We start from the raw sequence: 20,801 nt of genomic DNA on the forward strand, positions 1-20,801 counted from the left end.
TTTCTGTCATTCTTACTAAGTCATTCAATTCGGGTTGGCTAAACTGCAGAGAAGTTAATGACTGCTTGGCATCAGAAGAAGACCCTTCAGATTCTATGACCATTTCCTCATGCATCTTATCAAAATACACTTGATCACCACGTTCACTTTCTTCATCCTGAGAAGAAATAAAACCATTGAAAACTGGAACCGGGAATGTCTTAGAGTGTGGGATAAGTTATATTGCTGAAAGAATATGAGGCTGTGCGATCATATGCCATTTTTTCTTGCCAATGCCTTTTGTATGGATCAGACAGAAATAACAGTCACTGCTGTGGTCCTTAGGTTCACACCAAACCATGGAAATACCTGAAGGCATTCCTTTGTATTTTCCTTTTGTCCAGTCATGAAGCATTTCCTCACAGTTATGACACATAATATGAGGAGCCCAATTCTTGTCTTGATCGCCAAGGGGAACTTGAAAGTAGGCAATATATGCACGTGTTACAAATGATAAAATATTGCACCTTTGACATTAAAGTATGTAACAGCCACATATATAACAGAAGGTGTCAGGACTATTTTTACATTTATGCCTACTCGAAGAAGCCATGATTCAATCTTAAAACAAAATAAGAGGGTGTTTTTTTTTATCATATAATAAATTTTACATTTAAAACAACTACAATTATGTAAAAGTGATGTTTGTATAACATTAATTGCCTTGTAGTTATGTTCAATCCAAAAATCATTGCTCTTTAACTTCAATTTAAAAACCAATGCATGCCATTAACTGTAAAAAAAATTAAAATTGCATAAAAACTAGAACATGCACCAAAAAACAGATTATAGATTTGGAATCAGTGATGCAGAAATAGATAAAAACAGTTCTAAAACCTCATGCAACAGAAAGTGAAAAAATTTGTTCCCCAGTGTTATGACCAAGTGGAATTTATTCTGGGGAGGCAAGGCTGGTACAATATTTGCATATCAATCAATGTGATTCATTATATAAACAAGGAGAAAAACCACATAATATCAATAGACACAGAAAAAAACATTTGATAAAATCCAGCACCCATTTATGATCAGAACTCTCAGCAAAGTGGGAATACAGGAAACATACCTCAACATGATAAAGGCCATCTATGACAAACCAACAGCCACCATCATACTCAATGGGCAAAAATTAAAAGCAATCCCCTTAAGATCAGGAACAAGGCAGGGGTGCCCCCTTTCACCACTCTTATTCAACATAGTTCTGGAAGTCCTAGCCACAGCAATCAGACAAGAAAAAGAAATAAAAGGCATCCAAATTGGAAAAGAAGAAGTAAAATTATCATTATTTACATATGATATGATACTGTATATAAAAAACCCTAAAGTCTCAGTCAAAAAACTACTGGACCTGATAAATGAATTCAGCAAGGTGGCAGAATATAAAATTAATACTTAGAAATCAGAGGCATTTTTATACACCAACAAAGAACAGTCAGAAAGAGAAATTATGGAAACAATCCCCTTCACTATTGCAACAAAGAAAAATAAAGTATCTGGGAGTATATTTAATCAAGGAAGTTAAAGACCTATACTCGGAAAATTATAAAATATTGATAAAAGAAATAAAGGAAGATACAAACAAGTTGAATCATATAGCGTGTTCATGGATAGAATGAATAAACATCATTAAAATGTCTATATTACCCAAAGCAATTCATAAATTCAATGCAATTCCTATTTAAATACCAATGGCATAGAACAAATCAAAGATATAGAACAAATATTAAAAAAATTTATATGGAACAAAAAAGAATACAAATAGCCTCAGCAATCTTGAAAAAGAAGAATAAATTGGGTGGTATTACACTTTTGATATCAAGTTATACTACAAGGCTATTATACTCAAAACAGCTTGGTACTGGCATAAGAACAGGTATATAGATCAATGAAACAGAACAGAGGACCCAGAAATAAACCCACACCTTTATGGACAATTGATATTTGACAAAGGAGGTAAGAGTATACAATGGAGTAAAGACAGTCTCTTCAACAAATGGTGTTGGGAAAATTGGACAGCTACCTGCAAAAAACTGAAACTAGACCACCAACTTACACCATTCACAAAAATAAACTCAAAATGGGTAAACGACTTAAATGTAAGTCATGAAACCATAAGCATCTTAGAAGAAAACTTAGGCAGTAAGCTCTCCAACATCTCTCACAGCAAAATATTTGCTGATTTATCTTCACGGGCAAGAGAAATAAAAGACAGGATAAACAAATGGGACTATATCAAACTAAAAAGTTTTTGCACAGCTAAACACAATATGAACAGAATAAAAAGACAAACCACACAATGGGAAATCATATTCAACAATACTTCTGATAAGGGCTTAATAATCAAAATATATAAAGAACTTGTAAAACTCAATACCAAGAAAGTAAACAATCCAATGAAAAAAAGGCAAAAGAAATGAATATACACTTCTTCAAGAAGGACATACAGATGGCCAATAGGCAGATGAAAAAATGCTCAACATCATTAATCATTAGAGAAATGCATATTAAAATTACAATTAGATACCACCTCACACCTGTCAGAATGGTGCTCATTAACAAAAGAACACATAATAAGTGCTGGCGAGGATGTGGAGAAAAGGGAACCCTCCTGCACTGCGGTAAGGATGAAGACTGGTGCAGCCATTGTGAAGAACTGTATAGAGATTCCTCAAAAAATTAAAAATGGAACTGCCTTTTGGCCTAGCCATCCACTTTTAGGAATATATCCCAAGAACACCATATCACTAATTCAAAAAAAGAAATGCACCCCATGTTTATGGCAGCATTGTTTACAATAGCCAAGATCTGGAAACAGCCCAAGTGTCTGTCAGTGAACGAGTGGATTAAAAAGCCATGGTACATACAATGGAATACTATAGGGCCATGAAAAAGAAAGAAATCTTACCTTTTGTGACAACATGGATGGATCTGGAAACTATTATTAAGTGAAATAAGCCAGGCAGAGAAAGAAAAATATCATATGACCTCACTCATTTGAGGAATCCAATGAGTAGTGTGAACTGAGGAACGGAATTGAGACAGAGGAGGGATCAAAGGGACCAGAGGAAAAGAGGACAGACAGAAAGGGGATAATAGGATGGGATAATCCTGAAGGGAAGGGGGGAGGGTGCTGTGGGCTGTGGGGAGGGGGTTAAAGGAGAAGTTGAGGGGAATACGGGGAGGGATGCATTTGGGGCAACACTAGAATCTGTGTAAACACAATAAATAAAAATCAATTAAAAAATCACCAAGAATTATGGTCCCCTGTTTTTACTTCTTTTCTTCCTTACTGTACCGATGATAAATTATTGCCTAGAATGATCTAATGTGTACTTGTGTCTGAAGTTTATGTCTGCACTGTACAACACAGAAAACACTCTGCTTTACAGAGTGAATGTAACATATATCACAGGTCAGCCCCAGAAAGTGTGATTTGGTTCCCTGGTGTTTGGGTCTGCACTATATCAAGATTTCAACATATAAAGTTGAGATTTCTGTGAGTGGCTTTGCATCAGCCAGAACTGAAAGAAACTGTTACTTATAAGAGGCAGTGGAGAACAACTAATTCAAGACACATGGGGGTCTTGACCAACATAATCCAGCTAGTTTATGGAAAAACCAGCACCATAATGTGTTAAATATTCTTTGCATGTAATACATCAAAGCACCTTTTGATATACCTATGTGTGGGTAATCCCAACATGGGACTAGACTCAGAGGAATATGATTGGGATGCATTTTAAGCTGTCAAATACTAGATGGCATCTATCTCTTTGTGCATCTGATGGGTAGATGGGTAATGTTTCAACTGTGCATTGACAGGAGAGTAGACAATAACTTGCAGTCTTTGATCTTCAATCTTTTATAGATTTGTGCAAACTAAACTGGTACCTATGACTCATAAACCATTCCGTATTGCAAGTGAGAAGCAAATTTTTGGTAGATATAATTACTAGTAAGGATAGCAATCTCTAAGAGATAATATTTATATAGCCTTCTCACCTTGAGCATCAGCTATCTGGTATTTTAAAAACTCATGACTTCATGAAGATAATCAAAAGGGTTGGCTGACAATGAATGAAACTACTTAATAGAATGAGAATTATGTTATTAGAATATATACACTTTGAATGATAACAAGTGGGAGTATGATATTAATTTCCAATGTCCCATTAGTAGAAATTGGTAAAAATCATGTAATCAAGTGTAATTAAGGGGATAATTTTTGTTCTGAATTAGTTTGGGTTTCTTAAATTTTTAGCATCTAAGGATCTGTGAGGGATTAATGCTCTCCTCTTTCACGTTTAAACTGTCGATGTCGTGTTCTTGAATCAGGAGCCTCTGCTGTGCAGTGCTGCTTGTAAAACCCCTGCTGCTCTTAAGTCTCCCAGAAGGTCTTTTAGTTCCCTGCAGCTCTGCAGCTCTCTGCATCTTTGCACAGAGCCCACTGTTCAGCAGGATGGTTACCTCTCTTATTTAACCCCTTTGTGGTAGGGAGAGAGGCAATTTAATTTTTTTCTATTTTGGTAGAACTTCTACAACTTCTAGATGCAAGCTGAAAATTGGTCCCCTGTTTCATAGAAATGTAGATGTCAAATTCTGCTCTCAAGGGAAACAGGCTTGTAGATCCTGTATAGTTGGCTGCAGAGATTATTACAAAAAATGGACCCACTACTGATTCCAATGGTCCTTGAGCCTTTCTTTGTTCCTGTAATTTCATTGTGATTTTAATAATAACGATGTTGTGATACAGCTTTAGGGAAGGAAAAGAGTAATTTTCAAAACTCTGATCAGAGTGAATATCAGAATTTCTCGTGAATGACCCATTCATCTTTCTGCAATCAGAAACAGCTCAGGCATTTTATTCTTTAATAAATTCATTCGACATGAGCACAACCTCAAGAATCTTCCTTTGCTTCCCCAGCTGGAAACTAGGGAGGAATGTTTAGGTGGCTGGTGTTGCACATGGCAGACGCAATAGGAAGGCTGTTATCATGCTGCCATTGGCAGAGGGTGCAATTTGACTCATTTAATATGTATGATGGTTTGCACTCTGTATTGAAAGTGGTGTGTTTTAAAACTGAGACATGCAGCTCAATAAACCCATGAATATTGTTACAAAATATTGTGATAGAGAATTTTAACATGGTAACAATGTGAATTTCCATTAATGGGTATCTTGCACAATTTAAAGAGTAAATTTTCTATTAGAATACTGCAAATTTTACAGAGCATTACATTTGTATAAGGAAAATGAGAAATCCTTGACAGCACACCAAATGCTAAATGCATATACAATGCTCAGCAAGGGAAAGGGAAAGAAGGAAGAAAGCCTCATGTAAAACAGAGAAGGGCAAACAAAAGCTTACAAACATTCTTGTGGCCACTATCAATTTCTTTGTTCTAGGGCTAATGGTTGTATACAAAATAAGTACCATCTACTCACGACATCTGTACGAGCATGGAACAGCATATCTCAAGTCTGTAATTGCTTGCCACCCTGTGTTGGGGAAAACAAGCTTCTCAAACTTGAGAATATGGTAAGTTTACCACTTAATGTTCTTAGCTGCTTTGTGAACAAACAATGGGAGTTGAAAAACTATGTGTCTATTACTACTGACTCCTTATAAGAGCATAGAAATTATTTTAGAAAATAATTTACCTAGTACATAAATATGCTTTGTAGAAAAGTTCCAATTGTAGGTTTGCAAACATGTAGGATGACTTGTAACAATTTGCTAGAAGACACAAAACCACTGGAATTCTCAAGGTTTTTATTGTATATAAAGGAAGAGATGAACAGAACGCAATATCAGCCTTTCAATAGAGGAAATCATACTATGCTGAAAACATAATACAATCCTCAATCAGGAAGGGAAGGGCTTTGAGAATCTTGTAAACAACAACAACCAAACAACAATAAAAACATTAACCCAAGCTCTTGCTGGTATTTCAGATACAGATCTTTCCTTGTCATTGACAACCACGCTTCCTCCCCAGTTAGCACATTAAGGTCACTCACTTTGTAAGGCCCGCTCACCCTCAGCCATCATTGCAGTGACCAGAGAGGCAATATTCTTTTTTTTTTATGTTTATAATACACTAACCTTTATTTTGGTCTGATTTCCTTCACTCAGAAATATTATTTGAGAATTATTCACAAGTTTATTCACATTTATTCATGAGTTTAACAATAGTTCACTAATTTTTTTTTTTTCAGTTCCCTGGCTTTCTGGGGTTTTTTTGTTTTGTTTTTTTTCCCTTGTTTTTTTATTTTATTTTATTTTATTTTTTTTAATGGGGCGACATCAATAAATCAATATTCAAAGATAACATGTCCAGGTTATCTTGTCATTCAATTATGTTGCATACCCATCACCCAAAGTCAGATTGTCCTCTGTCACCTTCTATCTAGTTTTCTTTGTGCCCCTCCCCCTCTCCCTTTCCCTCTCCCTCTCCTCCCTCCCCCCGGTAACCACCACACTCTTAACAATGTCTCTTAGTTTCACTTTTATGTCCCACCTACGTATGGAATAATGCAGTTCCTGGTTTTTTCTGATTTACTTATTTCACTTCGTATAATGTTATCAAGATCCCACCATTTTGCTGTAAATGATCCGATGTCATCATTTCTTATGGCTGAGTAGTATTCCATAGTGTATATGTGCCACATCTTCTTTATCCAGTCATCTATTGATGGGCTTTTTGGTTGTTTCCATGTCCTGGCCACTGTGAACAATGCTGCAATAAACATGGGGCTGCATGTGTTTTTACGTATCAATGATTCTGAGTTTTTGGGGTATATACCCAGTAGAGGGATTGCTGGGTCATAAGGTAGTTCTATTTTCAGTTTTTTGAGGAACCACCATACTTTCTTCCATAATGGTTGTACTACTTTACATTCCCACCAACAATGGGTGAGGGTTCCTTTTTCTCCACAGCCTCTCCAACATTTGCTATTACCTGTCTTGTTAATAATAGCTAATCTAACAGGTGTGAGGTGGTATCTCATTATAGTTTTGATTTGCATTTCTCTAATAACTAATGAAGATGAGCATCTTTTCATACATTTGTTGGCCATTTGTATTTCTTCCTGGGAGAAGTGTCTGTTCATGTCCTCTTCCCATTTTTTTATTGGATTGTTTGTTTGTTTGTTGTTGAGTTTTATGAGTTCTTTGTATATTTTGGATATTAGGCCCTTATCTGAGCTGTTGTTTGAAAATATCATTTCCCATTTAGTTGGCTGTCTGTTTACTTTGTTATCAGTTTCTCTTGCTGAGCAAAAACTTCTTAGTCTGATGTAGTCCAATTCATTAATTTTTGCCTTCACTTCTCTTGCCTGTGGAGTCAAATTCATAAAATGCTCTTTAAAACCAAGGTCCATGAGTTTAGTACCTATGTCTTCTTCTATGTACTTAATTGTTTCAGGTCTTATGTTTAGATCTTTGATCCATTTTGAGTTAATTTTAGTACAGGGGGACAAACTGTAGTCCAGTTTCATTCTTTTGCATGTGACTTTCCAGTTTTCCCAGCACCATTTATTGAAGAGGCTTTCTTTTCTCCATTGTGTGTTGTTGGCCCCTTTATCAAAAATTATTTGACTATATAATATGGTTTTGTTTCTGGGTTTTCTATTCTGTTCCATTGGTCTGAGTGTCTATTTTTCTGCCAATACCATGCTGTTTTGATTGTCGTGGCCCTATAATAGAGTTTGAAGTCAGGTATTGTAATGCCCCCAACTTTATTCTTTTTCTTTAGGATTGCTTTGGCTATTCGGGATTTTTTATAATTCTATATAAAACTAATGATTTTTTGCTTCATTTCTTTAAAAAATGTCATTGGAATTTTGATGGGAATTGCATTAAATTTGTATATTGCTTTGGGTAATATGGCCATCTTGATTATATTTATTCTTCCTAACCAAGAACAAGGTATATTCTTCCATCTCATTATATCTTTTTCTATTTCCCTTAACAATGGTTTATAGTTTTCATTATATAAGTCCTTTACATTCTTTGTTATGTTTATTCCTAGGTATTTAATTTTTTTTGTTGCAATCATGAAGGGGATTATTCTTTTGAGTTCGTTCTCAAATGTTTCATTGTTGGAATATAGAAAGGCTATGGACTTCTGTATGTTAATTTTGTATCCTGCGACTTTACTGTATTGGCTTATTGTTTCTAGTAATCTTTTTGTGGATTCTTTGGGGTTTTCGATGTATAGGATCATATCATCTGCAAAAAGTGATACCTTTACTTCTTCTTTTCCGTTATGGATGCCTTTTATTTCTTTGCCTTGTCTGATTGCTCTGGCTAGAACTTCTAGTACCACATTAAATAAGAGTGGAGAGAGTGGACAACCCTGTCTTGTTCCTGATTTAAGGGGGAAAGCCTTCAGTTTTGTGCCATTTAATATGATGTTAGCTGATGGTTTATCATATATGGCCTTTATCATGTTGAGATATTTTCCTTCTGTACCCATTTTGTTGAGATTCTTAAACATAAAATTGTGTTGTATTTTATTGAATGCCTTTTCTGAGTCTATTGAAAAGATCATGCGGTTTTGTTCTTCGTTTTGTTGATATAGTGTATTACAATAACCGTTTTACGTATGTTGAACCATCCTTGAGATTCTGGGATGAATCCCACTTGATCGTGATGTATTATTTTTTTTAATATGTTGTTGTATTCGATTTGCTAGTATTTTGTTTAGTATTTTAGCATCTGTATTCATTAGAGATATTGGTCTGTAGTTTTCTTTTTTTGTGCCATCCTTGCCTGGTTTTGGTATGAGGGTTATGTTGGCCTCATAAAATGTGTTTGGAAGTATTGCTTCTTCTTTAATTTTTTGGAAGACTTTGAGTAGAATAGGAACCAAGTCTTCTTTGAATGTTTGATAAAATTCGCTGGTATAGCAGTCTGGGCCTGGACTTTTATTTTTGGGGAGGTTTTTAATGTTTTTTTCTATTTCTTCTGTACTGATAGGTCTGTTTAGGCTTTCTGCTTCTTCTTGACTCAGTCTAGGAAGGTTGTATTGTTCTAGGAATGTATCCATTTCTTCTAGGTTGTTGAATTTAGTGGCATAAAGTTTTTTTATAGTATTCTACAATAATTCTTTGTATATCTACAGTGTCTGTGGTGATTTCTCGAGAGGCAATATTCTTTATGCTGTGGGAGTTCAGGAGCTTCACTGAAAACTAAATCCCGGTGGCCCCAGACAGAAGGCTTCTCTTGGCCCGCTTTTGAAATATGCACTTGATCAGTGGGTGATGCTCCATTGTCAATCTGTTTTCTGGACTTTGCATGAACTGTTTTTCCACACAAAGATGAATGTCTCTAGATTAGAAATGAAAGAAGAACTAGCACAAGCAGAGTACCAGACAAAGGATGTTGTCACCTGCCTTCTGAGCCTCTGGGGAGGATATGCATTCATAGTAATTGAACAAGTATTTATTGAACACCTACTTTATTCCAGGCACTGGTCAGGCAGTGATAAGTAAGACAGAAAAGACCAAGGCTTGAAACTCACATTCGTGTGGTGGTTACAGAGGAGGAGGGGAAGGGGCACAAAGAAAACTAGATGGAAGGTGACGGAGGACAATCTGACTTTGGGTGATGGGTATGCAACATAATTAAATGACAAGATAACGTGGACATGTTTTTTTTGAACATATGTACCATGATTTATTGATGTCACCCATTAAAATTAATAAAAATTAAAAAAAAGAAAAAGAAACTCACATTCTAGTGTGTGTGAGGGAGAAGATTGACAATAAATATATAAGTTAAATAATTTAAAATAGAGTTAAGTCTTTTGTTCTCACTATTACTGTTATAGGGAAGGAAAATAATTTTCCTTTTATTCCTTCAGAGTTCTTGGCTAAGGTCCCCTGTAGTAAAAGACAGATTAATAAAAGAAAAACAAACAGCCCTGGCCGATAGTCTCAGTGATAAAGCATTGGCTTAGCGTGTGGGTGGTCCAGGTTCAATTTCCAGTCAGTTCACCCAGGAGAAGTGGCCATCTGCTTCTCCACCCCTCTCCCTTCCCCTTCTCTCTCTCTTTCTCTATTTTCCGCTACTGCAGCCATGGCTTGATTGATTAGAGTGCATCAGCTGGGGCATTGAGGATGGCTTCATGGAGCCTGCGCCTCACAGTAAAAATAACTTGGTTGTGAGCATGGCCCCAGATGGGCAGAGCATCAGCCCCAGATGGGGGTTACCTGGTAAATCCCAGTTGAGGCACATGTGGAAGTCTGTCTCTCTATCTCTGCTCCTCTCACTTGGAAAAGAAGAGGAAAAAAAGTAAGAAAAGCAAACAGACATTTATTAACATGTATACCTCACATATGCATGAGAGATACCAAGGATACAGAGTAAGTAACTCCCTGAGGTGGCCCAAGCCACCAACTTAAACATCATCTTGGAGAGAGGCCCATTAGGAGGGAAACCAAGAAAAACACAACAAGCAAGGTTTAAGTGGGTGTCTTTTCTATTGATAAAATTCTCCTGTGATTTAAAGTTAGCTTCTCTTTCTGGTACAAAGAAGGCAACACAAGTGGATACAGTCATCCTTCACCATATCATGGTTCACTTTTTACAGTTCCACTGTATTGTGGAACATTTTATATATCTAATTTTATATTGTGGATTTTTCACTATATTGTGGGATTTTGCAGTATATAGGTATTTCTATATATTTATTATTCTACTTATTTTTGCAGCAAAATGAGCATTTTCTAGCTTAAAAATTGAAAACATAGATTTTTCCGGAAGTGACGTCACGGAAATGGTACCGTGAGCAGCGCGTCCGACAGATCTCCCCAAAATCTCAACAAATTTATCAACTAGAAACAGAAAAATTTATCCTCTGAGCATTCCGGAGTTCCACACACACACTGAAAGCAAAAGGACTGTTGCTGAGGAGAGAGTACACCTGTGGTGAGTCAACCCAAACGTGCAGCTGCCCGCCCACACTCGGGACGGCAGCCTGGGCGCTGGCGGCCACCCCAGCATACCCTGAGAAACCACGCGCGCGCCCCGTGCCGTGGTCCCGGCCACTGGCGTGCGGAGAAACCGCGCGCGCGCGCCCCCCGTGCAGCGGTCCCCGGCCACTGGAGCCGAGTTCTGGGAGGGGCGCCAAGGCTATCTTTCCTAGTCAGGAGATTCTCTCTGTGGGCGGGGCACCTCACCCAGCCATTCAAGCTAACAATCAAGCGCTGGGGGGAGGGGCGCGCAGACAGCCTGAAATACTTTCTGGAGCACAGCTGCGGATCCAATCACTGAAATTAGCTTAACCCATGAAATCTACGCACCCACGGGGCTCTAATTGATAAGATTTCTCCCAGTTCAGCGATCCAAGACAAGAGGCGGGATATTTTTCAATGCCTTTCACTAAAGGGGCGGGGGCAACTTCTGATTGACAGAGCCTCCATATTCAGGGATATACCTAACAAGAGGGACTTGGCAGATATTAAGATCCATAAAGCAAACAGCGAATAGTGCTTCTTCTTCCCAGCCAAAACAGGCTACCAAGTGTGGAAAGCCTGGGTTGAGTGGTCCAACTGAATGATAGGCGCTGAACAGTCACCTTGACAACAATTGACTCCCAGCCCCACCTGATTACGCTGGAGGCTCTGACTGCCAGAGCCTTACCCAGAGCCTTTCACTGAGTGAGGATAGAGTGGGGATTTCCCACCTCTTTGAGCCTCTTACTCCCCAGACAGAAGCAGTGGCAGCCTCATAGCTGGATCACCAGGCTGCTAATTCAGGAAGGGGAGACTAGGAAAGAGACTCCAGGAAAGCAAACTCTCTCATTGTTGGACTTTGCAAATGCCAACAAGCCTTGACTACCAGCGAGACTAAAGCCAATTATATGACATTGCCATAGAATACCATCAACTGCAAATTCCTACCTAAGAGTGACACAGGGGCAGAACCTGGGGTACAGAGTCACCGACCAGGAAGAGGGGGAGAAAAGAAAAAAGGAAGAAGTTAACCTCTCAAAATCAAGAAAAATCCACAGACTTTATAACTTGTTCCACTAATTCTTTGTTGTTGTTATTTCTTTCTTCTATCTTCTTGCCTTTATTATTATTTCTATTTCTTCGACCTCGGTCCTTTTACTCTCTGTCCATCTTATGCTACCCTTTTCTTGAACTACACTACCCATGAGTGTTACATTTTATTTCTTTTCTTCATCCTAACTCTCCTTTAGGGTTACACTCCAAAACCCTTAACTCTCACTCTCTCCCCTTTTGTTTTTTTTTCCTTTCCTTTTTTTCTTTCTTCGTTTCTCTCTTACTTTTATTTTTTCCTTTCTATTCATTTCTTCTATTCTCCTTTTACTTTTCCTCCCATTTAAGCCTCAATCACAAACAAATTATTTAATTTGGGACTCAAGTTTTTGTGGGTTTTTTTTTTTGTTGTTGTTCTTTTTTTTTTCTTCTTCTGCTTTTGTTCTTGGTTTTCCACTATTTGTTTGTTTTTATGGCATTTTGGGCACTTTTTACATTGCTTTTTAACTCATTAGCATTCCTCCCAACCCAAAGTCTCCATTGTATTTAGTCTTTGCTGCACTTAATACAACAGATTTTTACTTATTATTTTTATTTTTTTTAATTATTGTTTTTTCTCTCCTTTTTTCTGTTTCCCTCTCATCCCTCTCATTATATCTCTTAGTCGACCATCACTTACAAGCAAATCATTTTATGCTTGTCTAAGATTTCCCCCCCCCCTTTTTTTGTATTTAGTAGGTCCCTACTCCCTTTTTTGCCCCTTGAACTCTTCACCCCAAATCAGGCCCTCCATTATAGGCAGTTTTTGTTCCATTTAGCATAATATAATTCACAGGTCATCACAATATTTCCCTAAGGAGGTGAGAGGAGGGGAAGAAAAGAAAGGAAAAAGGGGGAAATAATAAATTATTACTTTTATTGTGGAGTGTTTTCCTTTTTTCTTCCTTTTTTTCTTTTTCTTTTTTATTAATTCCAATTAACACTACCATCAAGACCACCTTCAGATGCCAATAAGAAAAAGGAAATCAAACATTATGGATACAAAAGACAGAGAAGTAACACAAATAGATGTGCAAAAATCTATGGAGAAAATATTTAACATATTGGAAGCCTTGGAGCCAAATGACAGAGAATTTAAAATAGAAATCTTAAAAATACTCAGAGATATACAAGAAAACACAGAAAGGCAATTTAGGGAAATCAGAAAACAACTCAACGATCACAAAGAATATATTACCAAGGAAATTGAAACTATAAAAACAAATCAAACAGAAATGAAAAACTCAATTCAAGAGCTGAAAAATGAGGTAACAAGCTTAGCTAATAGAACAGCCCAGATAGAAGACAGGATCAGTGAAATAGAAGACAAGCAACTTGAGGCACAACAGAGAGAAGAAGAAAGAGACTCAAAAATAATAAAAAATGAAAAAGCCCTACAGGAATTGTCTGACTCCATCAGAAAAAGAATAACATAAGAATAATAGGTATATCAGAGGGAGAAGAGAAAGAAAATGGAATGCAGAATATACTCAAACAAATAATAGATGAGAACTTCCCAAGCCTGTGGAAAGAATTAAAGCCTCAAATTCAAGAAGTAAAAAGAACACCAAGTTTTCTTAACCCCAACAAACCCACTCCAAGGCACATCATAATGAAGATGAAACAAACCAATGACAAAAAAAATTCTCAAGGCAGCCAGGGAAAAGAAGAATACAACATATAAAGGAAGGCCTATTAGATTATCATCAGATTTCTCAGCAGAAACTCTACAAGCTAGAAGAGAGTGGACCCCAATATTTAAAGCCCTGAAAGAGAGGAACTTTCAGCCAAGAATACTATACCCATCAAGCTATCCTTCAAGTACGAAGGAGATATAAAAATATTCACAAATACAGAAAAGATGAGAGAATTTATCAACAGAAAGCCCCCACTCCAGGAAATACTAAAGGGGGTTTTCCAACCAGATTCAAAGAACAAAAGAAAACAACACCACAAGTAACAGCTCCACCAAGAAAACAATAAAACCAAACTTAAACTGTGACAACAAAAGAAAAAAAAAGGGGAGAAAGGATGAAGATTAACAGTAGCAAAGGACGATGAAGCGCAGAAATACTCACAAGAAAGGGAACTACAATGAATATGGTAGGTACCCTTTTCATTACTTAATGGTAACCACCCTTGAAAAAACCACCACAAAAACACTTGACTTAAAAAAGGTAGCAACAGAGGAAAGAAGTATGGAATACAAACAAACAAAAACAAAAGATAGAAAAACAAAAGAGAAGAATCAAACAAGATACAAACTAACAGAAAGCAATTTATAAAATGGCAATAGGGAACCCACAAGTGTCAATAATTACACTAAAAGTAAATGGATTAAACTTACCAATAAAAAGACACAGAGTAGCAGAATGGATTAAAAAAGAAAATCCAACTATATGCTGCCTACAAGAAACTCATCTAAGCAACAAGGATAAAAACAAATTCAAAGTGAAAGGCTGGAAAACAATACTCCAAGCAAACAACACCCAAAAAAAAGCAGGTGTAGCAATACTCATATCTAATAATGCTGACTACAAGACAGAAAAAGTACTCAGAGACAAAAATGGCCATTTCATAATGATTAAGGGGACACTGAATCAAGAAGACATAACAATCCTTAAAATATATGCACCAAACCAAGGAGCACCAAAATATATAAGACAGCTACTTATTGACCTTAAAACAAAAACTGACAAAAATACAATCATACTTGGAGACCTCAATACACCGCTGACGGCTCTAGATCGGTCATCCAAACAGAGAATCAATAAAGATATAGTGGCCTTAAATGAAATACTAGAACAACTGGATATGATAGACATCTATAGGACACTTCATCCCAAAGCGACAGAGTATACATTTTTCTCTAGTGTACATGGAACATTCTCAAGAATTGACCATATGTTGGGCCACAAAGACAATATCAGCAAATTTTAAAAAATTGAAATTGTGCCAAGCATATTCTCTGATCATAAAGCCTTGAAACTAGAATTCAACTGTAAAAAACAGGGGGAAAAACCCACAAAATTGTGGAAACTAAACAACATACTTCTAAAAAATGAATGGGTCAAAGAAGAAATAAGCGCAGAGATCAAAAGATATATACAGACAAATGAAAATGAAAATACGACATATCAGAATCTCTGGGATGCAGCAAAAGCAGTAATAAGAGGAAAGTTCATATCACTTCAGGCCTATATGAACAAGCAAGAGAGAGTCGAAGTAAACCACTTAACTTCACACCTTAAGGAACTAGAAAAAGAAGAACAAAGACAACCCAAAACCAGCTGAAGAAAGGAGATAATAAAAATCAGAGCAGAAATAAACGAAATAGAGAACAGAAAAACTATAGAAAAAATCAATAAAACAAGAAGCTGGTTCTTTGAAAAGATCAACAAAATTGACAAACCCTTGGCAAGACTCACCAAGGAAAAAAGACACAGGACTCAAATAAATAAAATCCAAAATGAAAAAGGAGAGATCACCACAGACATCATAGATATACAAAGAATTATTGTAGAATACTATGAAAAACTATATGCCACCAAATACAATAATCTAGAAGAAATGGATAAATTCCTAGAACAATACAACCTTCCTAGACTGAGTCATGAAGAAGCAGAAAGCCTAAACAGACCAATCAGCAGGGAGGAAATAGAAAAAACTATTAAAAACCTCCCCAAAAATAAAAGTCCAGGCCCAGATGGTTATACTAGTGAATTCTATCAAACATTCAAAGAAGTCTTGGTTCCTATTCTACTCAAAGTCTTCCAAAAAATTGAAGAAGAAGCAATACTTCCAAACACATTTTATGAGGCCAACATAACCCTCATACCAAAACCTGGCAAAGATGGCACAAAGAAAGAAAACTACAGACCAATATCTCTAATGAATACAGATGCTAAAATACTGAACAAAATACTGGCAAATCGAATACAACAACATATTAAAAAAATAATACATCATGATCAAGTGGGATTCATCCCAGAATCTCAAGGATGGTTCAACATATGTAAAACAGTTAACGTAATACACCATATCAACAAAACAAAGAACAAAAACCACATGATCTTATCAATAGATGCAGAAAAGGCTTTCGATAAAATACAACACAATTTTATGTTTAAGACTCTCAACAAAATGGGTATAGAAGGAAAATATCTCAACATGATAAAGGCCATATATGATAAACCATCAGCCAACATCATATTAAATGGTGTAAAACTGAGGACTTTCCTCCTTAAATCAGGAACACGACAGGGGTGTCCACTCTCTCCACTCTTATTTAACGTGGTGCTAGAAGTTCTAGCCAGAGCAATCAGACAAGACAAAGAAATAAAAGGCATCCATATCGGAAAAGAAGAAGTAAAGGTATCACTTTTTGCTGATGATATGATCCTATACATTGAAAACCCAAAGGACTCCACAAAAAGATTACTAGAAACAATAAACCAAAACAGTAAGGTCACAGGATACAAAATTAACATACAGAAGTCCATAGCCTTTGTATATGCCAACAATGAAATATTAGAAAACGAACTCAAAAAAATAATCCCCTTCACGATTGCAACAAAAAAAATAAAATACCTAGGAATAAACATAACAAAGAATATAAAGGACCTATATAAAGAAAACTACAAGGCATTGCTAAGAGAAATAGAAGAAGACACAATGAGATGGAAAAATATTTCTTGTTCTTGGATAGGAAGAATAAATATAATTAAAATGGCCATATTACCCAAAGTAATATATAAATTTAATGCAATTCCCATCAAAATTCCTATGAGATTTTTTAAAGAAATGGAACAAAAAATCATCAGATTTATATGGAACTATAAAAAACCCCAAATAGCCAAAGCAATCCTAAGGAAAAAGAATGAAGCTGGGGGCATTACAATACCTGACTTTAAACTATATTATAGGGCCACAATAATCAAAACTGCATGGTATTGGCAGAAAAATAGACACTCATAGCAATGGAACAGAATAGAAAGCCCAGAAATAAAACCACATATATATGGTCAAATAATCTTTGATAAAGGGGCCAACAACACACAATGGAGAAAAGAAAGCCTCTTCAACAAATGGTGTTGGGAAAACTGGAAAGCCACATGCAAAAGAATGAAACTCGACTACAGCCTGTCCCCGTGTACTAAAATTAATTCAAAATGATCAAAGACCTAAATATAAGATCTGAAACAATAAAGTACATAGAAGAAGACATAGGTACTAAACTCATGGACCTGGGTTTTAAAGAACATTTTATGAACTTGACTCCAATGGCAAGAGAAGTGAAGGCAAAGATAAATGAATGGGACTACATCAGAGTTAAAAGTTTTTGCTCAGCAAGAGAAACTGATATCAAAATAAACAGACAGCCAACTAAATGGGAACTGATATTTTCGAACGATAGCTCAGATAAGGGCCTAATATTCAAAATTTACAAAGAACTCAAAAAACTCAACAACAAACAAACAAACAATTCAATAAAAAAATGGGAAGAGGACATGAACAGACACTTCTCCCAGGAAGAGATACAAATGGCCAACAGATATATGAAAAGATGCTCAGCTTCATTAGTTATTAGAGAAATGCAGATCAAGACTACAATGAGATACCACCTCACCCCTGTTAGATTAGCTATTATCAACAAGACGGGTAATAGGAAATGTTGGAGAGGCTGTGGAGAAAAAGGAACCCTCATACACTGTTGGTGGGAATGTAAAGTAGTACAACCACTATGGAGGAAAGTATGGTGGTTCCTCAAAAAACTGCAAATAGAACTACCTTATGACCCAGCAATCCCTCTACTGGGTATATACCCCAAAACCTCAGAATCATTGATACGTAAAGACACATGTAGCCCCATTTTCATAGCAGCATTGTTCATAGTGGCCAAGACATGGAAACAACCAAAAATCCCTTCAATAGAAGATTGGATAAAGAAGATGTGGCACATATACACTATGGAATACTACTCAGCCATAAGAAATGATGACATTAGATCATTTACAGCAAAATGGTGGGATCTTGATAACATTATACGGAGTGAAATAAGTAAATCAGAAAAAAACAAGAACTACATGATTCCATACATTGGTGGAACATAAAAACAAGACTAAGAGACATAGACAAGAGTGTGGTGGTTACCAGGGGTGGGGGGAGGGAGGACGCAGGAGGGAGGGAGGGAGAGATTTAGGGGGAGGGAGAGGGGCACAGAGAAAACCAGATAGAGGGTGACAGAGGACAATCTGACTGTGGGCGAGGGGTATGCAACATAATTTAATGAGAAGATAACCTAGACATGTTTTCTTTGAATATATGTACCCTGAATTATTAATGTCATCCCATTAACATTAATAAAAATTTATTAAAAAAATTTAAAACATAAAAATATAAAAATATAAATTAAAACATATTAAAAGAATATTAAATCAAAATAAAATATTGTAATGCTCTTCTTGGTTGTGCAGTACATTCATCTCACTGTCATCACCTTCATCATCATCAGTACTGCACAGCTAATTTATCATCTTTATCATTCAAGTTGTAGTATATTCACTGGTGAGTATCCATATAGAATTTTTTATGTTGTTAAAATTATGTGGGTTTAAGAGTGTAGAAAGCATTTAGGAGCATAGGAAGTGTTTATAAGAATGTGAGAAGGTTAATAGCAGTGTGGGAAAGGTTTATAAGAGTTTAGGAGGGTTTATAAAGCCTTAAAATATATATAAATAATAAAATTAATATAAGGTTGCTACTTTGTGGATTTTCACCTATCATGGGGGTTCTGGAACCTAACCCCCAAGAAAGACAAGGAATCACTGTTTTTCCTTTATAGCAATCTAACTTCCCCTTACAAAAGGGTTACTCTTATTCTGTTTTCAAAACTTCTTTAGTGTCTGCTCTTTCTCAAAAATAATCAGCTCCAAATTATCATTATTCCAAATAGGCATTTTCTGGGGTAACATATTCTGCTTTTCTCACTCTGTATTCACCCCAAAACTTAGTGTCTTAAAACAACTGTTTTGTTTCAATTTTGATTGTGTGGGTCAGAATGGGTTTGGTTGGGCTGGCATCTCTGACCCACATGTCATTACCTGGGACAGTCAATATGGAGGATCTACTTTCAAGATGGTTTCTGCACTCACACTTCTGGAGTTGTAGTGGCCTTGGTCTCTTTCTCTTGCTTCTTGATGTCTCATCCTCCAGGGCCTCTCCAGGTAGCTTGGTTTTCTTACAAAATGCTAGTCATACTTTTGATGTAGTGTCTGGCTTCCAAACATCCTAAAGAAAAGGCAGTTAGAATAGTTCATGGCAATCCTGGCAGTGGTACAGTGTCATTTTTTATGCATTCTATTGGTTAAATCAATCTCAGCAGCTATTTAAGTTTAAGAGAAGGTTGAGAAATAGACTCCATCTCTTGAGAGGTGAGTGGCAAAGTCATATTGTAGAAGAGTAGGTAGTATGGGAAATATTTTTGTGTCCACTTTGGTAAATACACTCTGCTCTATGCTTGAAGAAAAGGAAATATGGAAGAGTGTGTCTGAGGACAGAGGAAAGATAAATTTCTTTTCAGTTAAGGTTGCAGCCACAAGAAAGAGTTGGGGAGAAGAGCAGTCCAGGCAGAGGCTGTTAATTCTAGTTTGAGCAAGCTTGAATAGAAATGGTCAATTTGCATTCACAGAACTGCCCCATTAGTAATATTGATGCCAGAGGTGGAATGAGGAATGGCAAGTTGAAAAGTAGAAATTCAACTGGTCTTGTTCATCCACCTTGTCTGAACTTTTGCTTCAGTCCATCCTTGCTAATTTACATTCTTCTTTTCTGCCTAATTATGTGCTGGAGGTAATCAATTTCACTGCTGAATGCTTAGATATGGTTGCATTACAAAGTTCTTAGATCCAATACAAGCAAATGCAGACATCAAAATTGATGTTGCCTGCAAGTTCGCATGTTCCAAATAACTGGAGCAGAGACATTGGCAGCACTGTGAGATGGAGCAGAGAGCCCTTCAAGGCATTTTACAATAATTCCCGTCACAATTAAGAAGTATTTTGTCCCGTAATGTTTTTGCAAAATCAATTACCAATTAGCGACCACAACTTTTTAAAGAATTCCCCAGAAGCCATGTACACCACAGGCAATTTATGAGGTTATGTTATGTGGCTCAGTAGTTAGGAATTCTTTTAATTTTCCAGCACCAGAATCTCTCTTAAGTCACCAGTCTTAATGTTCTGCCTAATGCCTTCAAGTAAACATTCCCAAAATGTGTTACACAACATCTGTTGTGTTAGTGGTTCTCATTTTTCCTTTCTCTCAATGCCTAAGAATTTCTGGAAGGCTTTTGAAAAGTACAGTTCTTAACTTCAGAGCTTCTGATTCAGTAAGTTTGGAGGAAGCCTTGGGCTTCTATATTTTTAAAGCCTTGGGCTTCTATATTTTTAAAACATTCCAGATCATACAGAGAAGCTCAAAGTATATATCACTTTGGGTTAATGGCCCAATAACTACTGTGTCCACAGTATTTAAAAACCATTTCCTAGGTCACAAAAATACAATTAATATGAAATAACAATATGAAATCCAGATACGCTCACTATATTTAGAGTGTAATTGCATTTGACTTAGATTATAATTCTGACTGGATTTTGGTAATATTTGCATATCTCTGTATATTTATCAAAAATCATTAAATTGTATACTT

The sequence above is a fragment of the Saccopteryx bilineata genome, chromosome 5, assembly GCF_036850765.1.
Source record: "Saccopteryx bilineata isolate mSacBil1 chromosome 5, mSacBil1_pri_phased_curated, whole genome shotgun sequence".
Taxonomy (NCBI): domain Eukaryota; kingdom Metazoa; phylum Chordata; class Mammalia; order Chiroptera; family Emballonuridae; genus Saccopteryx; species Saccopteryx bilineata.